A 22074-nucleotide genomic window follows, 5' to 3' on the forward strand; every position below is an offset into this window, starting at 1 on the left:
CCACGTGTTTGTGTTTTTTGCAGTTTTTTTCTTGTAGTTGACTTCTAGTCTCACAGGGTTGTGGTCAGAAAAGATGCTTGATGTGATCTCAGTTTTCTTAAATTTACCAAGCCTTGTTTTGTGTCCTAGCATGTGATCTATTATTCTGGAGAATGTTCCATGTGTACTTGAAAAGAATGTGTATTCTGCTCCTTTTGGATGGAATGTTGTGTGTGTGTGTGTGTGTGTGTGTGTGTGTGTGTGTATATATATATATATATATATATATATATATATATATGGTCCATCTAGTGTAATGAGTCATTTAAGGCCAGTGTTTCCTTATTGATTTTCTGTCCATTGATCGAATTGGGGTGTTAACGTCTCCTACTGTTATTGTTACTGTCTATTTCTCCCTTTACATCTGTTAATATTTGCTTTATGTATTTAGGTGCTCCTAAGTTGGGTGCATATATATTTACAGTTGGCCTCCTGTTGAGAAATCTGGGTCCTTAGGTTGCAGGACTATGGTTTTCCTATATCTGGTGTCTGCTCCCTGGTGAATGAGGCTGGTCCGGAGACTACAGCAGAATTCCTAGAGGACAGGGTCAGGGCCCAGAGGATTCTGGAGCTGATGCTTGCCCACTGGTGGGTGGAGCTAGATCCTGCATCCTCTGGTGGGAAGGGCCATGTCCAGAGGTGGATGTGAGCTCAGGGTGTCTTGAGGCAGCTTATGTGCTAAGAGGTGGGGCAGTGTCTCTGCCCAGTTAGTTTCTTGGCCTGAGGTGTCCCAGCACTGGTACCTACAGTCTGTTGCACCAGGGCAGGGCAGGGTCTTGGGGCTAATGAACTAGAGGGAGGATTCTACAATGGCGCTTGCCAGCACCACTGTCCACATAGTAGAAGGAGCTTCCCAGAATGGCTGCTGCCAGTGTCTATGTCCACAGGGTGAGCTGCAGTTGCCTCCTGTCTCTCCAGGAGACTCTCCAAGATCAGCATGTAGGTCTGATGCAAGCTCCTGTCAAATTACTGCTTTTGCCCTGGGTCCTGGAGTACGTGATATTTTGTGTGTGCCATTTAAGAGTGAAGTCTCTATCTCCCCCAGCCCTCTGGGACTCCTGAAAGCCCCACTGGCTTTCTCAGCCAAATGCTCTGAGACTTGACTATATCACGACTCTGACCCTCCTAGCCATCTTGTTATAGTTCCTTCTTTATGTCTTTAGTGGTCTTTTCTGGCTGGTTCTGGTCTTTTTCATCAATGGTTGTTCTGTAAATAGTTGTGACTTTGGTGTGCCCATGAGATGAGGTGAGCTCAAGGTTTTTCTACTCCACCATCTTGACTGATCTCAGTTCTGGAGGATGAAAGTTCAAGACTATTGTGTCAGCATGGTCTGATTCTGGTGAGAATCCTCTTCCAGGATGCAGACTGCCGACTACTTCACAAATCCCTCATGGTAGAATGAGACTGACCATAGACAGCTTTTAAGCCTCAACCCCTCTCTCCATTTCTAGTACAGCTTATTGAGGTACAATTGACATACCAAAAAAACCCAACACATATTTATTGTGTCCTCCCTGTACTCTACAGTGGGGAAGCTTATAAGCCAAGGTGCTCCTTTGTTTGGTGCCCCCAGGAAAATCAGATCTCTTGAAGGACTCAAATTCTACATAAACCTAAAACAGGTCTCCTCTCCTTGCTCTCTCAAGCCATTTTGTGCCAACTTGGGAAGCCTGCACTGCTGTATCCAAAAAGTCTAATTATGTTTAAAACATTTTCATCCTCATTTGGTGTCTAGCATTACCAGTCTTGACATCTAAACCAGATTTTGGGTTCTAGTTGTTGACCTAAAACAATAAAACAACCAGTTATTTTACAAGCAAAGTGGGTTTATTCAGAAACAGCAAAGAAGTGCAATTCAGGACATGCGATCTATGGCAGACCACAGGCAAGTCTGGAGAAACAAAGGAGAGAAACTTTTTCATAGAAGAGAAGGGGAACTTGTGAAGGGCTGTCATAAAAAAAAAAGGTCCATTAAAGGAAACTGGGAGTTCAAAGTATAAAGGCTTCCCATTGGCTGAGTTGTGACAGTCTCTCATTGTCTGGGCTGTTGCTGGGCAAGGACAAATGATTCCTTCCTCCTGCTGGGTAGTAAAGTAGTAATGTTTCTCCAGGTGGATGGAAGAAACTTCTCTTCCTATTGGCTTTGCAGTTGATGTCAAGTGGGAGGACATGAGTTCCCCCTTCTGGCCTCCCAACTCCATTTTACAAGAGATTTCTGTATTAACTTTTGGAGGGTCCATCGTATATCTGTGGGATATCCAAAAGTGCAATTAACTATTTTTGAGGGGGGGGTCCATATGTTCAGTTCCTAGTTGGCCTATAAATAAAACAAAATAAACCAACCTTTCCTCCTTAAGTTAGTCTGTTCTTTTTTTTTTTTTAATTTATTTACTTTATTTATTTATTTTTGGCTGCGTTGGGTCTTCGTTGCTGCATGGGGGCTTTCTCTAGTTGCGGCGAGTGGAGGCTAATCTTCGTTGCAGTGCGCTGGCTTCTCATTTTGGTGGCTTCTCTTTGTTGCAGAGCACAGGCTCTAGGTGCGTGGGCTTCAGTAGCTGTGGCCCGTGGGCTCTAGTGTGGCACATGAGCTTAGTTGCTCCATGGCATGTGGGATCTTCCCAGACCAAGGCTCGAACCCTCGTCCCCTGCATTGGCAGGTGGATTCTTAACCACTGCACCACCAGGGAAGTCCTGAGTCTGTTCATTCTTAAGGGGAAACTTATGATCAGTGATCTTTTCAAATTACTCCAGTAAGAGCTCCAAGAGTAAAATACTATTCCTATCTTTATTCCTTAAATTTTCTACTTCCTAACACTTCATATGCTTAATATGTTATTTTTTACCTCGTATACTGATAACTCAAGGCATTGCAAGCCATGAGTCTTATGCAGGCAAAAAACAGGGCACGCTGAAATATAATCATATCACATTTACAAATAGTACCTCAAATGTTAAAGAGGGCAGAGTCTAAAGTTGTACTCCTATGGTATTTTAATCATATCCACATGAATACCCAAGGGGCAGAGTGTAGAAAGAATAACTCAAGGATGTTGTGAATATATATTCATAAAATTGTATGTGGTTTGATTCCATCATGCAAAGAAATTGTTGCAGGTGCCTTTCAACCTTAACGTCCTAAAGATGTATTGTTAGTATTTGTTACGAAGTACCACAGTGAGGTGGCATAAGCTTGATAAGATAGAAAAAAACTCATTTAGAGTTTTAAAATGATTAAATTATATTAATAAAACATGACAACTCTGACACATTTTGAGTAAAATGGTATCAAAGTGATACAGTGGTTAAACGTGAATCCTACACATGTACACTGCATTCTGGGTGTTTTGATTAAGTTCTCCTTTCTTTTCTTTTTTTTTTAACTTCTCCTTTCTGATAATTGTTCTCTTTAGTTACTAAGAATAAGACTATATTTTCTCTCATCTTTGACATCAGCTATTTTCTTTGAAAAGAGAGGAGGACCATCATTTCTTCTCCATTATTTCTACCACATAAGCAGTCCCTACTAACCTATCATCCTATTCTCATGAAAATCTCAGTCTCTTCATCTTAAGGACTGCTCTGTTTCACCCTCAACTGGCAGAGCATTGGTTTCTGATAATCCAGTGGGTCCTCTGTTGTACCAACAAATCTGTAGAAGAGGATCTGAAATTATTATGATTTACATCATTGTTTTACATATATTTCCCAAGCTCTCATTCAAAAACACAATGTTGTTTGTTAAAATTCAGTGTCCTGTTCCTTCAGAAAACATGAATATGAATGATCCCCACCTAATACAAGTAGGCCCTTTTATCTTAATGATCCCTTAGCAGAGCCCATCATGGTAACACATAAAAGCATGTGATGAAGGCATAACATCAATAAGTTTTAAACTTCAGGTTGAAAAGCATCAATAGTAATACAGCCTTTTCAAGAAACTTCATAAAATAAAAGTATTTTTAAAAAGAGGAAATGGTACATTTCCAAAGATCTCCTTGCTCTACCAATACCCATCATTTCATAAATTTGAAATGATCTTGACTTTTAATAACTGTGAAGAACTTAACATCTGAAATTGATTAATCTAGGACTAGAGACTTAGTCTCCCTAGTATAAGTTATCTGATTATAGTCCATTGTTTAAAATGGTTAAATGATTTACACCATTCATTACATTTTTAAGGGTTTCTCTCCAGTATGAATTCTTTGGTGAATCCTAAGGTCAGACCATTGTCTAAAGGCCTTGCCACATTCAGTACATTTGTATGACTTCTCTCCACTATGCATTCTCTCATGACCCCAAAGGTGTGAACGTTTGATAAAAGCCTTACCACACATATGACATTTGTGTGGCTTCTCTCCAGGATGTATATTCTGATGTCTGGTGAGGCTTGAGTACTGCTTAAAGGCTTTGCCACATTCATTACATTTGTAAGGTTTCTCTCCAGTATGAATTCTCTGATGAATTGTTAGGTTTGAGTTTTGACTGAAGGCCTTGCTACATACATTACATTTATATGGTTTCTCTCCAGTATGGATCCTCTGATGTCGGGTGAGGCGTGAACACCAGTTAAAGGATTTGCCACATTCATTACATTTGTAAGGTTTCTCTCTACCATGAATTCTCTGATAATCCTCCAAGCTTGAGCTCTGAATAAAAGCATTATCAGGTACATTAGATTCATGATTTTTCTTTTTGGTATGTATTTTCTGATGTCTAGTAAGGTGTACGAATTGTGTATAAGCTTTATCACACTCATTACATTTGTAAGGTTTTTCTCCAGTATGGTTTCTTTTATGTTTAGTTAGGCTTGAACACACAGTGAAGGCCTTGCCACATTCATTACATTTATAAGGTTTCTCACCGGTATGGATTCTCTGATGTTCTATAAGACTTGAACTTTGGATGAAAGCCTTACCACATTCATTACATTTGTATGGTTTTTCTCCAGTATGAATTTTCTGATGTTTTACCAGACTTGAAATGTGGATAAAAGCTTTGCCACACACAGTACATTTGTGTGGCTTTTCTCCAGGATGTACATTCTGATGTTTAGTCAGGTGTGAGCACTGCTTAAAAGCTTTGCCACATTCATTACATTTATAAGGTTTCTCACCAGTATGAATTCTTCGGTGAATTCTGAGGGTAGACCACTGCCTAAAAACCTTGCCACATTCAATACATTTGTATGGTTTCTCTCCAGTATGAATTCTCTGATGATCCCAAAGATATGAACGTTTGGTAAAACCCTTACCACATTCACTACATTTGTAAGGTTTCTCTCCAGTATGAATTCTCTCATGACGCCAAAGGTCTGAACATTTGATAAAAGCCTTACCACATTCATTACACTTGTGTGGTTTCTCTCCAGTATGAATTCTCCAATGATTTGTAAGGTGGGAATTCTGATTAAAGACCTTGTCACATATATTACATTTATATGGTTTCTCTCCAGTGTGGATTCTCTGATGTCTTGTGAGGTTTGAGAACTGTTTAAAGGCTTTACTACACTCATTACATTTGTAAGGTCTCTGCTCAGAATGAATTCTCTGATGACTAGTAAGGACTGAATGATGGATAAAAGTCTTTCCACATTCACTACATTTGTATAATTTTTCTCTAATGTGTGTTTTCTGTTGCTGTGTAAGCAATGAAGGATACATAGGAATGAAGGAAGAAACCTTTCCATATGTGTTACAAATGTTGGTTTTGACACTAGGAGGAAATCTTTGAAGTGATGAAGTTGAGGAACAAGTTTTGACAGACTTCTCAACTTGATTACATTCATAAATTTTCTCTTCAGTTTGAAATCTCTGCAATTCAGCCAGATGTGACTGAAAGCTTAATCCAGTTCTATTTTCAAAATGTTCTGTATACTTGTTTCCTGCATAAACTATGTTATTTTTTATTTTTAACAAATTCTTTATAAAGGACTTCCTATTTTTTAAATATTGACATGCACTTTTTCTTAAAGAAACACTTTGTTTTAAAGGTAAGTTAATCCAGGATTTGCTGTATTGTTTATCTTTTCTACCAGTGTGATTTGTGTCATCTGTCATAAGCTCTCCTTTGGAATTTCTTTCTTCACATCCACACTTATTCTCAAATTCATACACAGTTCCCCTGACTTTGCTGAAGTCAAAATCCTCAATACCATGGCTTCCATGTCTTCCCAAGACCACTGGTTGGTATAATTCTCTGTTATTAATGTTTTTCTTCTTTAATAATTCCTTGGTCAGAAAACTAATGGAGATATCTGAAAGATAACCATAGTCTTCATATTAAGTAGAGTTGGAAGATGAATACTACACTAAAAGTAATACTTACATTGAAGAGATGAAAAGCTTCTTAACCAAACTCTATAAATGTTTAAGAATAGAAAGTGAATAGAATCCTTTAATAAAATATACATGCATTTTAAATTATTTTAACTGAAGCCTACTTTCAAACACACGAAAACCACATCACTCACACTATGTAAACTTACCTAATTTACGAAAGTGTATTCTTTGACTACCACACCAAAGAACACACCAATTGGCAGTAGACAAATGGTTGTCTCATACTGAAGAGAAACAGTATTATACAAATGTAGATTTACTACATAAATTATTGCGTGCAAATAAGTGCTAACGGATAGCACCATATGAAGTAATGATAAATAATCCAAAAAAACATAATGATTAAGATAAATACATGAAAATTACAAATTGAACAACTAAAAACGTAATAGCAAAATCAGGAAGAATAAAATATCGTTGTTGTGACAAAATATTCTGAATATCTACTCTAAAACTATCTATATTCAAGCAGAATAGGCATTATACAACATTAACAGTTGGTGAACTGCAGTCATACGCTATGCTAGCTCCTGAAATCCATAATCTGTAAATGACAATAAATAAAAAATTTTAATAAACCAAGATAAAACCAACAGGTAAATAGTAAGTAGCCACAGTTATACAAAATTACAGACTGTGGAAATCTAATGATTTCTCCCTTAAGAACAAGAAAAAGGACTTATATTCAAAGGAACACATAATATGAGAATTGGAAAATGTTGCATAACTCAAAACTCTCCCAGGGCAGAGATGCTATGCAGGGAGCACTTACCAAACATATTTAGGGACTTCCCTGGTGGCCCAGTGGTTAAGACTCCATGCTCCCAATGCAGGGGCATGGGTTTAATCCCTGGTTGGACTAAGATCCTACATGCCAAATGGCATGGCCGAAAAAAAAGGAAAAAGAAAAAACAACCATATATAAAGGGAAATGTATTAGCTGCTGACACTTGGGGCAAGAGATTAAAGTTGGGGCAAAGAGCAGACACATCAAAAAGCCAGGTTATAGTGGTTAGGATTCGGAGCTTTCACTGCTGTGGCCCCCAGGTTCAATCCCTGGTCAGGGACTGAGATCCCACAAGCTGTGCAGCATGGCCAAAACAAACAAAAAACAAACAAAATAAACAGATAAGATGCAGAACCACAGATAAGAAGAAATCACATATACAGAAGAATTGCAGATATGGAGGACTGACTATAAATTATAAACAGTTTTCAGCTGTGTGGAGGGTCAGTGCCGCAAACCCCCACATCATCCAAGGGCCAACTGTATAGTAAAGGAAACAGGAAGGAATCAAAATTGTACATTAGGAAATACCTATCTAACACAAAGAAGGCAGTAATGGAAGACTTGAGGGGAAAAGATATAAGGCACATGGAAAACAGCTAGTGACAGAGGTCCTCCTTTATCACTAATTACAGTAAATGTAAATGGATTAAACTCCAATTAAAGGGTAGAGGTTTGCAGCAAGGATTAAAAAAATAGGATCCAGCTATACAGGCATACTTCCTTTTATTTCACTTCACATATATTGCATTATTTACAAATTGAAGGTTTCTGGCAACCTGTGTTGAGCAAATATGCTGGCACCGTTTTTCCAACAGCATTTGCTCACTTTGTGTCTCTGTGTCACATTTTGATGATTCTTGCAGTATCTCAGACTTTTTCATTATTATTATATTCATTTTGGTGATCTGTGATCAGTGATCTATGATGTTATTACTGTAATTATTTTGAGGTACCACGAACTGCACCCCATATAGACAGCTAACTTAAATCAGTAAGTGAGTTGTGCTCTGATTGCTCCACTGACTGGCTATTCCCCCATCTCTCTCTCTCTCTTTCTTGGCCTCCCTATTCTCTGACACATAGCAATATTGAAATTAGGTCAAGTGTTCAAGTGAAAGGAAAAGCCACACATCTCTACATTTAAATCAAAAGCTAGAAACAACTAAGTTTAGTGAAGAAGGCATATTGAAAGCTGAAACAGGCCAAAAGGTAAGCCTCTTGCACCAAACAGCCAAGCTGTAAACGCAAAGGAAAAGTTCTTGAAGGAAATTAAAAGTGCTACTCCAGTGAACACATGAATGATAAGAAAGCAAAATAGCCACATTGCTGAGGTGCAGAAAGTTTTAATGGTCTGGATAGAAGACCAAACCAGCCACAACATTCCCTTAAGCCAAAGTCTAATCCAGAGCAAGTCCCTAACTCTCTTCTAAGAAGGCTGAAAGAAGTGAGGAAGCTGCAGAAGAAAAGTCTGAAGCTAACAGAGGTTGGTTCATGAAGTTTTAGGAAAGAAGCCATCTCCATAACATAAACGTGCAAGGTGAAGCATTAAGTGCTGATGTAGAAGCTGCAGCAAGTTATCCAGAAGATCTAGCTAAGATAATTAACGAAGGTGGCTACACTAAACAAATTTTCAATGTAGATAAAACAACCTTATATTGGAAGAAGATGCCATTTAGGACTTTCACAGCTAGAGAGGAGAAGTCAGTGCCTGGCTTCAAAGCTTCAAAGGAGAGGCTGACTCTCTTGTTAAGATCTAATACAGCTGGTGATTTTAAGTTGAAGCCAATGCTCACTTACCATTCCCCAAATCCTAGGGCCCTAAAGAATTACGTTAAATCTTCTCTGCCTGTGCTCTATAAATGGACCAACAAAGCCTGGATGACAGCACATCTGTTTACAACATGGTTTACTGAATGTTTTAAGCCCAGTACTAAGACCTACTGCTCAGAAAAAAAGATTCTTTTCAAAATATTACTGCTCACAGACAATGCACCTGGTCACCCAAGAGCTCTGATGGAGATGTACAAAATTAATGTTGTTTTCATGACTGCTAACACAACATCCATTTTGCAGCCCATGGATTAAGGAGTAATTCCAACTTTCAAGTCTTATTATTCAGGAAATACATTCTGTAAGGCTATAGCTGCCATAGACAGTGATTCCTCTGATGGAGCTGGGCAAATTAAATTGAAAACCTTCTGGAAAGGAGCCACCATACTAAATGCCATTAAGAACATTCATGATTCATGGGAAGAGGCCAAAATATCAACATTTACAAGAGTTTGGGGGAAGTTGATTCCAATCCTCACGGATGACTTTGAGGGGTTCAAGACTTCAGTGGAAGTAACTACAGATGTGGCGAATATAGCAAGAGAACCAGAAGTGGAGCCTGAAGATGTGACTGAATTGCTGCAATCTCATATAAAACTTTAACAGATGAGGAGTTGCTTCTTATGGATGAGCAAAGAAAGTGGTTTCTTGAGATGGAAACGATTCCTGGTGAAGATGCTGTGGAGACCACTGAAATGTTAAATAAAGGATTTAGAATATTACATAAACTTAGTTGATAAAGCAGCCGCAGGGTTTGAGAGGACTGACTCCAATTCTGAAAGAAGTTCGACTGTGGGTAAAGTGTTACCAAACAACATTGCTTGCTACATGAAAGGAAGAGTCACCCGCTGAGGCAAACTTCTTAGTTGTCTTATTCTAAAAAACTGCATCAACTATACTCCAATAAAAATGTTTAAAAAAAGAAAAGAAGGGCTTCCCTGGGGACGCAGTAGTTAAGAATCTGCCTGCCAATGCAGGGGACATGGGTTCGAGTCCTGGTCCGGGAAGATCCCACATGCCACGGAGCAGCTACGCCCGTGCACCACAACTACTGAGCCTGCGTGCCACAAGTACTGAAGCCCACAGCCTAGAGCCCATGCTCCACAAGAGAAGCCACCCCAATGAGAAGCCTGCACACCTCAATGAAGAGTACCCCCTGCTCGCCGCAACTAGAGAAAGCCCGCATGCAGCAACAAAGACCCAACACAGACAAAAATAAATAAATAAATAAATAAATAAAATTTAAAAAAAAAGAAATTGCTATAGCCACCCAACCTTTAGCAACCACCACTCTGATCAGTCAGCAGCCATCAAACATCCAGGCAAGACCCTTCACCAGCAAAAGGATTATGACTCACTGAAGGCTCAGATGATCATTAGCGTGTTTTAGCAATAAAGTTTTTTTTTTTTTTTGGCCGTGCCACACAGCATGCAGGATCTTAGTCCCCTGACCAGGAATTGAACCTGTGCCCCCCTGCAGTGGAAGCACAGAGTCCTAATCACTGGACCAGCAGGGAATTTCCTAAAGTATTTTTTAATTAAGGTATGTACATTTTTTAGACATATTGCTATTGTACACTTAATAGACTACCGTATAATGCAAATGTAACTTTCATATGCACCAGGAAACCAAAAAATTCGTGTCTCACTTTACTGTGATATTTGCTTTATGGCAGTGGTCTAGAACCAAATCCACAATATCTCCAAGGTATGCCTATATTCTATATGTAGGAGATTCACTTTAGATACAAAGATGCAAATAGGTTAGAAACGAAAGAACAGCAAATGAATCTGTTATGGGATGAACTGTATCCCCTCCAAAATTATGGGGTGAATTGTGTCCCCCCAAAAATTGTGGTCCTAACATCAAATACCTCAAAATATGACTGTAGTTAAAGGTAGGGCTTTTAGGGCTTCCCTTGTGGCGCAGTGGTTGAGAGTCCGCCTGCCGATGCAGGGGACACGGGTTCGTGCCCCAGTCTAGGAGGATCCCACATGCCGCAGAGCGGCTGGGCCTGCGCATCCGGAGCCTGTGCTCACGGGAGAGGCCACAACAGTGAGAGGCCCACGTACTGCCAAGAAAAAAAAAAAAAAGATAGGGCTTTTAAAAGAGTAATTAAGGTTAAATGAGGTCAATGGAGTGGGCTCTAATGCCTGGTGTCCTTATAAGAAGAGGAGATTGTGATACAGACACACAGAGGGAAGACCATGTGAAGACACAGGTAGGAAAAGACAGCCAGCCACAAGCCAAAGAGAATAACCTGGGATAACACAACTCTGCTGGACAACCTGATCTCAGATTTCTAGCTTTCAAAGCCGTGAGAAAATACATTTCTGATGTTTAAGCCACACAGGCTGTGGTACTTTGTTATGGCAGCCCTAGCAAACTAATACAAGTTCCATGCAAATCGTAACCAAAAGAGACCTGGAGTGCTATACTGTTATCAGACAAAATAAACTTTAAGTCAAAATTTTTTATGAGACAAAGAAGGACATTATTTATTGTAAAAAGGATAACTCATCAAGGAATTACAACAAATATGAACATATACACACCTAAACAAGAGGGCCCCCAAATATATGAAGCGAACACTGACAGAATTTAAGGAAGAAATAAAAGCAGTTCTAGAATAACATTTGGAGACTTCCATTTCCCCCTTTTAATAGAGAGTACAGCCAGGCAGAAGTGCAGTAAGGACACAGGGGACTTGAGCACGACTATAAACCAACCAGCTCTCACAGACATATATAGAACACTCCACCCAATAAAAGCAAAATACACATTCTTCTCTAGGTGCCCATGGAACATTCTCTAGGAGAGACCATATATTAAACCATAAAGCAAGTCTCAATAGGTTGAAAAAGACCAAAATCATACAAAGTATTTTCTCCGGCCACAGTAGAATGAAAATAGAAATGATTAACTTAAGGAAAACTGGAAAGCTCACAAATATATGGAAATTTTAAAACACTCTTAAAACAACCAGTGAGTCAGAGGTGATCTCACAAGGGAAATTAGAAAACACTCTAAGAAAGAAACAAAAGCATAACACACCAGAACTTAAGGTATGGTATGGTACTGCATATACTCCTGCTGAGTAAAAGCAATTTTACTGCTTGATCAAAAGACCCACACCACTTCTGTTACACATACTCCTTGATGTGTGGCAAAAGCAGAACTGAAGAAATGGCTGGGGGTCCTAAAGAGGCAGAGGACTTGAGATAGCCCCATGCACTCTCCTGGGGCCCCAGATGGCAGTGTTTTCCCATCCCATGAGAAGGTCTCCCAAGTATTGAAATGGGAATGGAACCTGGAGAAGAACTGGGGCCAGGACTGGGGAGGCTTCAGCTCTGATCTGTGTGGACTGAAAACTCGGTATAGAATGAGACCAAAGAAGAAAGAGGACCTCTTATAACCAGCCCTCCCAGTGCCCCACAAAGAGTGTCATAGGTCATCATCAAAACTTTGCCTTGGTCTTTGCATGAGCTGGAGCACCCCTGGAGGCTGGAAGGATGAACTTTTACATGTCTGAAGAAGAAAGCAAAAAGTGGAAGGGAAGAAAAATTTCCTTTGAGAGCTCACAAGAAATAAACATTTGTTTTCCCATAGAACTTTCCCACTTACAGGGACTTTCCCAAACAATGGTGCGGCTTCCTCTTTGCCCTTCTGAGCTCTTACTGATGTTCACACCTTTGATACATTCCCACCCACTAACTTTTTTCACTTCTTTCATTTTGTTCTCCACATTCTGGGGCTTTCTCCCTTGCTCCAAAATTTAAATAATATTCAGGTCAGAAAAAGAGTTTTCTGTTTATAAGAGAGGAACATAATGTGCTGTGGCTTTTCCAGAATACAATTCTAGCCCTTTGTTCTTTGGAGAGGACATTACAGATGTGTCTAAAAAAAATGTTTCACAAATTTCTTCACTCACTATCTCATTCTGAATGCTTAAGGAGCATCTTTTAAAAAGATAACCTAGTTGTCTTCCAAGAACTACTGAATGAAAACTTCAGGGATAAGAGTGGATCCAGAATTGGAAACTTTTAAAAATTTGCCATAAGATTTTGTTTTTACTCATCTTCTGGAGCCACTACTAACCTGATGTGTGTGACCATCTAAAGAGAGGGGAAGGTTAAACTCCAGATGCTGCATTATCCTATGTTTCATTTCATAGTCAACACAGCTTCAATCTCAGTCAAGCAAGGCAGGGGTTCTCAAGAGACTCACTAGGGCAGATCCCAACTTCTGGAGGGAAGTTATCCTCACCCAGGGAGAGCAGGTTCCTGCAGGTCTCCACCATCACGTCCCTGTACAAGGCCCTCTGAGCAGGGTCCAGGCATTCCCACTCCTCCTGAGAGAATTCTATGGCCACATCCCTGAATGTCAATAGTCCCTGAAATAAAAAACATGTTTCACTAAGAGACCATGGGGAGAGTTCTTGTCTTCACTCAAAATGTGAGTAGAAAAGAGGTGTAGGGATTGATTCAGTTGAAGTGACAGATCATTCTGAGTAATTTATATGCCCCTAATTTTATATTTTTTCAGCAGAGGATATCAGACCCACTGAATCACTGTAGATTTCCCATTTTGAGGACAATGGAAGAAATATACAAATGAAATTATTCAACACAGGATTGTTTATGTGGAGGAGATACATATTATGTTCTACACACTAAGTGATATTCGGTACCTGGATAAGCTAGAGTATGAGTGGTATCTTCAAGCATGACAGAGTCCACATACGTGCAAAAACATAAATACAGGTCTATCCATTTAACTCAGATATTCAGCCAACAAAAGTCAAGTGGAGTTTATGCCACTAATAAAAAAAAAGTGATTCAAGATGAGGAAATTTACTAATGTTGTAGGTTAATTTAGCAGATTAAATAGAAAAAATGTTTATTATGGCAGTAGACCTTTGAAGAAATACTGGGTGATTAAAATTATGCCGGGCTTCCCTGGTGGCGCAGTGGTTAAGAATACACCTGCTAATGCAGGGGACATGGGTTCGAGCCCTGGTCTGGGAAGATCCCACATGCCGTGGAGCAACTAAGCCCATGTGCTGCAACTACTGAGCCCACGTGCTGCAACTACTGAAGCCCGCGTGCCGCAACAAGAGAAGCCACCACAATGAGAAGCCCGTGCACCACACAGAAGAATAGCCCCCACTCACCGCAACTAGAGAAAGCCCACGCACCACAAAGAAGACACAATGCAGCCAAAAAAATAAACAAATAAATAAAATGATGCCAAGTAGGGATAAGCAACAAGGTCCTACTGTATAGCACAGGAAACTATATTCAATATCCTGTGATAAACCAGAATGGAAAAGAATATATATATGTATAATTGAGTCACTTTGCTGTACAGCAGAAATTAACACAACATTGTAAATCAACTATACTTCAATAAATATTTTTAAAAGTGGATATGGTAAACTAACCCCCCCAAAAAATTATGCGAAATAGGAAATTAAAGGAACTGTTATTAAGCAACGTTATTTCACCAAGCATCATAATCACTGGAAGCACCTTCCGCTAAAGGTAAGGCTGAGGCAAGTGGGCCAGCAGGCTCCTGCCATTCACCACTGCACAGGACGCCTAAGCCGGAGCCAGAAGAGGGAGAAGCAAATTCCCATTAGCGATTTTACTGTGACACCTATTCATAAGACATATGTGATGAAATTTTAAAAACTTTACCGAAGGATATAACAAAGATGTTATCCAAGACCGGCAAACCTACTTTTCACTGGAAGATGTGGTGGCGTAAAGACCTCAGGGATTTAGAAATTCAGAGCAATTCAAAGGCAAAAGAAATGTGGGATTTCAAATAAAAAGCCTGCATTATATTTAGGAGACAGATTTTTTTTTTAATTTAATTTAATTTTTTTTTTGCTGTACGCGGGCCTCTCACTGTTGTGGCCTCTCCCATTGCGGAGCACAGGCTCCGGACGCGCAGGCTCAGCGGCCATGGCTCACAGGCCCAGCCGCTCCACAGCATGTGGGATCTTCCCAGCCCGGGGCACGAACCCATGTCCCCTGCATCGGCAGGCGGACTCTCAACCACTGCGCCACCAGGGAAGCCCTAAATTTAATTTTATTTATTTATTTTTGGCTGTGTTCGTTGCTGCACGCGGGTTTTCTCTAGTTGCGGCGAGCGGGGGCTACTCTTTGTTGCGGTGCGTGGGTTTCTCATTGCAGTGGCTTCCCTCGTTGTGGAGCACGGGCTCTAGGCACACAGGCTTCAGTAGTTGTGGCACACGAGCTTAGTTGCTCCGCGGCATGTAGGATCTTCCCGGGCCAGGGATCGAACCCGTGTCCCCTGCATTGGCAGGTGGATTCTCAACCACTGCGCCACCGGGGAAGCCCAGGAGAGAGAAAATTTTGAAGAGAAAAACAAAATGGTGGGCCTTGCCAAATTACATGTGAACCTATTGACATACGTGAATGTGTGTGTGTGGGGGTATTCACAGTGTGGGTAATATCTGAAACTAAAATGAATGAAATAAAATAGCTGCAAGATATACACAAAAAAGCCAAATTAGAGATTTAGTTAAATCCAAATTAAAGACATAATTATAAACAGGAACGATTAGGACTATACGGAACACAGTATTTTAAAATTATGCGATGTGAGGCCTTCTCAAGCAAGATCAGAAAGCAGAGGGCAAGGAGGAAAGATTTATGTTTCACTGCAAAGAAATGCTAAACTAAGAAGGATACCAGGGCATGTGTAAAGAATTAAACTACAAAATGTAAAATAGCTTTTAAATATATATCCAAAGAAAACTGAGCAAAGTATGAAAATCCATGTTTTATTTCCATAAAAGAATAGACTTGACTCACAAGTAGTTGGAAATGGAAATACAAAGGATTGTCATTTTCCCCCAAATTTTCAAAATACAAAAAGAATACAGTAACAAGTTTTGCTTACATTGAGGAAAATCTCACATGTTGGTGGTGGTGAGGGAACCTTTGCAGTTTTAGGGGAGGACATCTGACAAAATCTATCAAAATGTGAAATGCACCATTCTTGACCCAGTAGTCACATGTCAGGTTGCCCAGAGAAATCCTCAGACATCTGCAGAGAAGTCAGCCTGCTCCAAGGCAGCCACTGACATGTTCTTTATGTCAGCAAAAAATTGTAAAGGTCCCATGAGCCTTCATTAAGAGAAAGTTCCAACGAAGGTCAAGCTGTATCTGTGTTTACTAATGTGAAAACCACTTCTAGACACATGCTGTGTATGTTTTTAAAATTTACAGAATAAAATATTACAACAAACATTCAATGAAGAATTTTTCCTATAATTGCATAATGATGTGAAATGCAATCTTACAAGATCTGAACTGAGTCTTGCCACAAAACCTACAACAGTGGTTCCCCACTGAGACATGAGGCATGGAGATAGGGAAGGGGATGCTTTACATCCTAGTACCTAAGCTGCTGCTTTGTTGGAAGTTTGAGCACCATATATATATATATATCTCACATGATGCTTAAAATAAAATAATATAATATTTATTAATAACAGTGGAACCAGAATTTGGCTACAGCCTCTCTGATGACAACAATAAAGTTGTGGCTCCATGTCTTGGCTGAATTATAATCATTTTTACCTAAAACACCTGCTGCAAGATAGTCCTTGCGGGAACATCGTGGTCCCTATGGGATGGATGTGCTGAGAATAATTTTTTAAACCTCTTAATGATAGATATTTCGATTGACTCCATATTTTAAAACCAATTATCGAATAAAACATCCTCTATCACTGATGTCTGTTTCTGAACTTTCTTCTCCATTCATGATGGTAATGGAGAACATTAATGATTAATGTTTTGGAACCAGAAACATCATGATTCACTTGTTTGGCTTTGAAAGCATTATAAAGTCAGGCAGAGCTGGTTTCCTCTTATCACTCTTCTTTTCCAGAATTTTCCAACTATTCCTACACATTAGTACATGACTTATAGGTGCAGCTTCTTTATCCTGGTTGACAGAGAGCAGACAATGCATCTAGATGGGCTCCTAAGCAATCCCTGCCACGGAATAGCACTGACACCCTGTCTCCAGTCCATGGGTGTGAAGCCCTGCCCAGGACTACACCCAGTGGAGCCTCTTCACAAGTTCCAGGTCACTGGGTCATGGGGAGACGGGATCTAAGTGGAGATGACAGGCCCTGAGGGAAGGACCTGGGTGGGTGTGACTGTACAGGTGTCAGGCAGGACACTTCAGAGTCAGATAAGATCAGTGAGTCCAAAAAAGGGCATTTCAGGAAGGACAGACAAAACAATCAACTGAGAAAATGACTTCACCTGAGAAAGAGCCATTCCTGACTCCTGCTCTTTCCTCTTCCTCCTCTTGCAGATTTCTTCCTCAGGCAAAGATCAGTCTTGAGAAGTCAATCCTGAGTGTCAAGAATAGGCTGTTTAATGCTTAGAATCGACACACCCCCTTCCTGAGTCGCAGCCACACACACAGGGAAGCCCTCAGCATGTGGAACAGACAGTCCTCTGCTGCCCCCTGTCCCAGGAGGGATCAGGACAGTAAACTCCTACAGAGACCAAGAGGTGAGTTCTCCCACCTTTCCTTCAGATCTCACTCCCCTCCTGAAGCCCCCACGTACGCTGTAGCAGGGGGACTCGGGGCTAGATGGACCCTCCCCTTGGTCACAGACCAGCCCTGATCAATCTCCACTCAGAACAGAGGCCCCTCACCTCTCTGGATCATGGGCTGATCTCAGCTTCATAAATGGAGGACCCAGAGCCTTGGTGCTCAAAGCTGGGTACAGATCAGAATCACCGGAGGCACTTTAAACATTATGGAGGTTCCATTCCACGTGACTATTTGAAGGGAAATCTCTGGTCAGGAGGCACAAAAGATGTATCTGCAAAATGCCTCAGCAATCTACTCTGATGCCAGCGTTGAGCACCACTCAGAGGAGGCAGGCCCAGCCCACCTCCCACCGTGTGGCTCTGCTCTCTCCTGGGGCCTTGCTGTCATGCGCATCCAGCCAGGGGAAGGGGACCGGGAAGGGGAAGGGGAAGGAAAGCAGCAGAGATACATGCAGAGCAGGCGGAAGTAGGGGTGAGGGAGTGGCTGGAATGTTATTGGGGGGCGGGGGAGGAGGGAGAAGCCAGAGAAGGTGCCAGTGAGAGGTGATAGCAGAACGAAGACCCGAGGAAAGAAGGGATTTTGCCACCTGCAAGTGAAGGGTCAGAGGCTTCTAGGCAGAGGGACACCACGGGAAGGCCCTGAAGTGGTAGCGTCCTGGTCCCAGAAAGGGCAAACAGGCCTGTGTGGCTTCAGTAGAGTGAGTGAGGAGGGGACAAGTAGGAGAAAAGATCAGAAGGGTATTAGAGGTACAAATGAACTTATTTACAAAACAGAAATAGGCCCACAGACACAGAAAACACATTTATGATTACCAAAGGGGAGAGGGGTGAGGGATAAATTAGGAGGTTGGGATTAACATATACACACTGCTATATATCAAACAGATAACCAACAAGGACCTACTGTATAGCACAGGGAACTATACTCAATATCCTGTGATAATCTATAAGGGAAAACAATCTGAAAAAGAATTAAATAATATACAACTGAACCACTGTGCTGTACACCTGAGACTAACACAACATTGTAAATCAACTATACTTCAATTATATATATATATATATTTTTTTTAAAGGGTATTAAAGAAAGCAGATAAGAAAGGGCTGTGGTCTTCAAACCTTTTTCCTCATACCCCAGGAGATTTTAGAACCATGTATTATTCCCTTATCCATTTTAACTAAACATCTATTTTTAATTTTTTTTTGTCATTAGTTAAAACACTAGCGAGTAAAACAATGTATATTTTTAAAACATGCTGAGATGCTCACCTAAGCCCCAGGACCTAAGTACAGGGTCGCCCTATACTGAGACGTGGAGGACGGCAAGAGAATATATCTGGGAGGGTTCGGGGGGTCATTTTTGGACATATTGAGGTGAAGATGCCAGTTGGCTGTCCCAGCAGAGATGCTGAGGTGACAGCTGGATAAGCTGGGTACAGGACTGCGGTTTCAGGGGAGAGGTCTGGGTGGAGACGTGAAAGGAGACATCAGCGTTTAAAGTTATGACATGAGATAGAAATAGAAACAGTGGGTGCAGACAGAGAAAAGAAATTCAAGGACTAAGGCCAGAGATACTCCCACAGTCAGAGACCAGGGAGGTTGGAGAAAGAGGCACAGGAAACTGAGAAGTGAACACGGAGAAGAAAATTAAAACAGACGGCTGGTAGCTAGCTAAATTTATTTTCTAAAAACAGCGTGATGTGAAAGCCAAGAAAAAAGTGCTTCCAGAAGACGGAGTGCAACAAGTTTTTGAAAGGACAAGATGATGACTGAGAATATACCACTAGATTTAGAAATACGTTTAGATAAGCAAAGTATCAGTGGAACAGTGGGTGTGAAAGCTGGACTGGATGGGTTTCAAATGAGAACTGGAAGCAAGAATTGAAGCAGTGAAACAAACAACTTTTTAGTTGTTTATTTTGTTCTGAAATGGAGAGTAAGAAAGGGCACTTACTAGAGTGGGAAATATAGCTAATTGAAGATTTTTTGTTTTAAAGATGGGCAAATGTAGTAAAGGGCTCTTTTTTGCTGTTTCTTTTTAAGATGGGACAATATCACCATCTGTATATGCTGAACAAAATAACTGCCCAGAGATACACACTGATGACACAGTGGCAGTGGCCAAAGGATGCTGTCCTGTCCTGACTTACAGCTCCTCCAGGTATATGCCCAGAGATCCACACCCAGCAAGCCCCCCCAAATGAAAACCCCCATCACCTGACCCCAGTCCCACCCCACACTCCCACAAGCTCCCAGTGCGCACCCCACAGTGTTACTGGACAGAATCCCCTACTGATCTGCACGCTCTGCCATGGCATCCCACACCACGTTCCAAAAGTCAGTAGCTTTCGTTCTGGCAGGAAGACACCCACCAACCCAGGATCCCATATATTCCTTCTTGGAGACCTTGCCCTAAAGTCAGGCACTGCCATAATGTCATAATGCAAGAGTAATGTCTCCAACGATCCACATATTCCGATGGGACTCCAGTATCTTCAGGTGAAACCCTTCAAAATGTCATCTGTATCCCACAGAACCCACGTGACACCTTCAGTAACGCTTGGTCAGTAATAATGAGATTCCCCCATCCAAAATGGTCTGTGAAAATTTTCCCTTTAACCCCTTATGGGTCGATGAACTTCACACTCCTAGGAGACCCCACAGAAGTTACTATGTAGAGTAAACCTCCTGAATCCACCCACCCCCTCAGGGTCCAGACACGAACTTCCTCACAGCCAAGAGTTTGGCTGCTGATGGCTCACAGCTCCACACCCCGACTCCCCTTGAAAACTGGACTCAGCCACAGGGAGCTGCCGCCCCAAAATCACGGCACCGCATTGGACAGCCGGTGTCCAATGTCTGATCAGTGCAGGATAGAAAAGCCTATTCCGTCCCTCGAATAGGACCAACTCCGGAGGGTCACCCCACCTCCAGAGCTCCCAGCTATGAAGTCATACAGTGGAGTCTGGATTTTCGTCCTGAGGGCAATGAGAAGGCATTGAAGGGATTAATGCCAGGGAACTTCCTCCCTGCTCTGTTTCTCCCTCTGCTCTCCCTGTCACCTCTTGCCCCTCTTTCTGTCCCAGCACCACGTGTCTCTTCTGTCCGTGGCCTGAACTCTTTGATTCCCTCCCCGTCTCTCAGTTCGATGTACCGGCCCCTTGCTGCTCCCACTTCTACCCCCATCGAGGTCCCTCTCGTCCGGTTTGCTTCCCTTTGTCTTTCTGGAGGCGCCCTTTGATCTAGGTTTCTTCCTCTGGTTCACTCTTCTGTTCTTACTGTATCTCCACATCCACCCGCCCCGTCCTCCATTCCACCCTCTCTTTTTCACTGTTACTTTCCCCCTCACTCTTTCTCATTCTCCCTAGGACTGTGCTCCATCCCCTGCCCTGTACATTCACAGGTATGGAAGAGAGAGAAAGATGTCCCTTGCCCACGAAGTGCATTTTCCAGTGGGGCTGCGGGAATGTAAACACACCACGACAAGCACACACAGTGGGATGCGTTTTGTCCAGAACAAACACAAAGAGTGTCACCGAACGGGTGCATGTCACCTGTCCCAGTGCGTGGGTCAGAGATCTCCAAAGCGGTGAGTGCAAAGTGGATGGCTAGGGAGGGGAGGGGCCAGGCCGACTCCTGAGGTCGCGAAGATGGGGAGGGTGTCAGGAGAGGGGTGATGTCGGTACGACCCCAAGGCCAAGGAGAAGATGTGGCCTCTGGGTCTGCACGGCCATCTCTGCCCGGGAAGGGTCGAATGGGAGGACGAGAATCCACCTCCGGAGTGAGGACTTGAAACAGCGCGTCTGAGAGGGAGAGGGGATCCGAGCCTGAGGAAGTCACTGAAGGGTTCTGAGCAGGAAAGCAACGCGGCAAGCGGTGTCTACCTGGACCTAGGGCGGAAAGGCCAGGGCGGAGACCTATAATGTCTCACGGTGCTGCCGGGACTTACCAGGCGCGGAACGAGCGGATGAAGGGGTTTTAACGTACGTGACAACCCCTGAACCTCGGGTGTGGCGGATCGAGCCTGGGGGCGTCCCAAAGACCCGGATTGAACCAGAAAAACCGAGGACTGTGCCCCTCGCTCCGCTTCCGGGTTTGCAGGCAACTGTGCGTGCGCGACCGTGCAGCAGGCGGGGCCGAGGAGGGGTGGGGCGTGGTGAGGGGCGGGGCGTGAGCAGTAGCCTGGACTGAACAGAAAGCCAGGAGCGAGGCCGATGTGTGGCAGGGCCTGGAGGGAGCAGGGTCTGGACTTCCGCCCCGCGCCCGGACCGTTGGAGAACTGTTATTCTGCCCAGCATTACCTGAACTTCTGCTTTCGAATTCTTTGAATCTGTTTGGTGTCCTGTGGACCCAGCCGCTTCCTAGCTATTTTTTTTTAAACCATGGGCATGTATTACTTTTTTTTTAAAGTAATCTAATGTTTTATTTATTTATTTTTGGCTGGGTTGGGTCTTTGTTGC

General features: G+C 42.1%; 1 long non-coding RNA gene across 4 annotated transcripts; it reads right to left on the reverse strand.

Moving 5' to 3' along the window:
• Window positions 1-1860: 1860 nt before the first annotated feature.
• Window positions 1861-21707, reverse strand: LOC309795637. Of its 4 annotated transcripts, none has more exons than XR_014292294.1 (4): window positions 21564-21707; window positions 17315-17406; window positions 13269-13395; window positions 1861-6296 (listed from the first exon to the last, which is right to left on the reverse strand). It is a non-coding gene; the product is annotated as an uncharacterized lncRNA (long non-coding RNA). The 4 variants fall into 4 exon arrangements; XR_014292295.1 differs by having other exon boundaries at window positions 13230-13395; XR_014292296.1 differs by lacking the exon at window positions 1861-6296 and adding an exon at window positions 11070-12530.
• Window positions 21708-22074: the final 367 nt, after the last annotated feature.

Source organism: Mesoplodon mirus, assembly GCF_964341445.2.
Source record: "Mesoplodon mirus genome assembly, chromosome: 19".
Lineage (NCBI taxonomy): Eukaryota > Metazoa > Chordata > Mammalia > Artiodactyla > Ziphiidae > Mesoplodon > Mesoplodon mirus.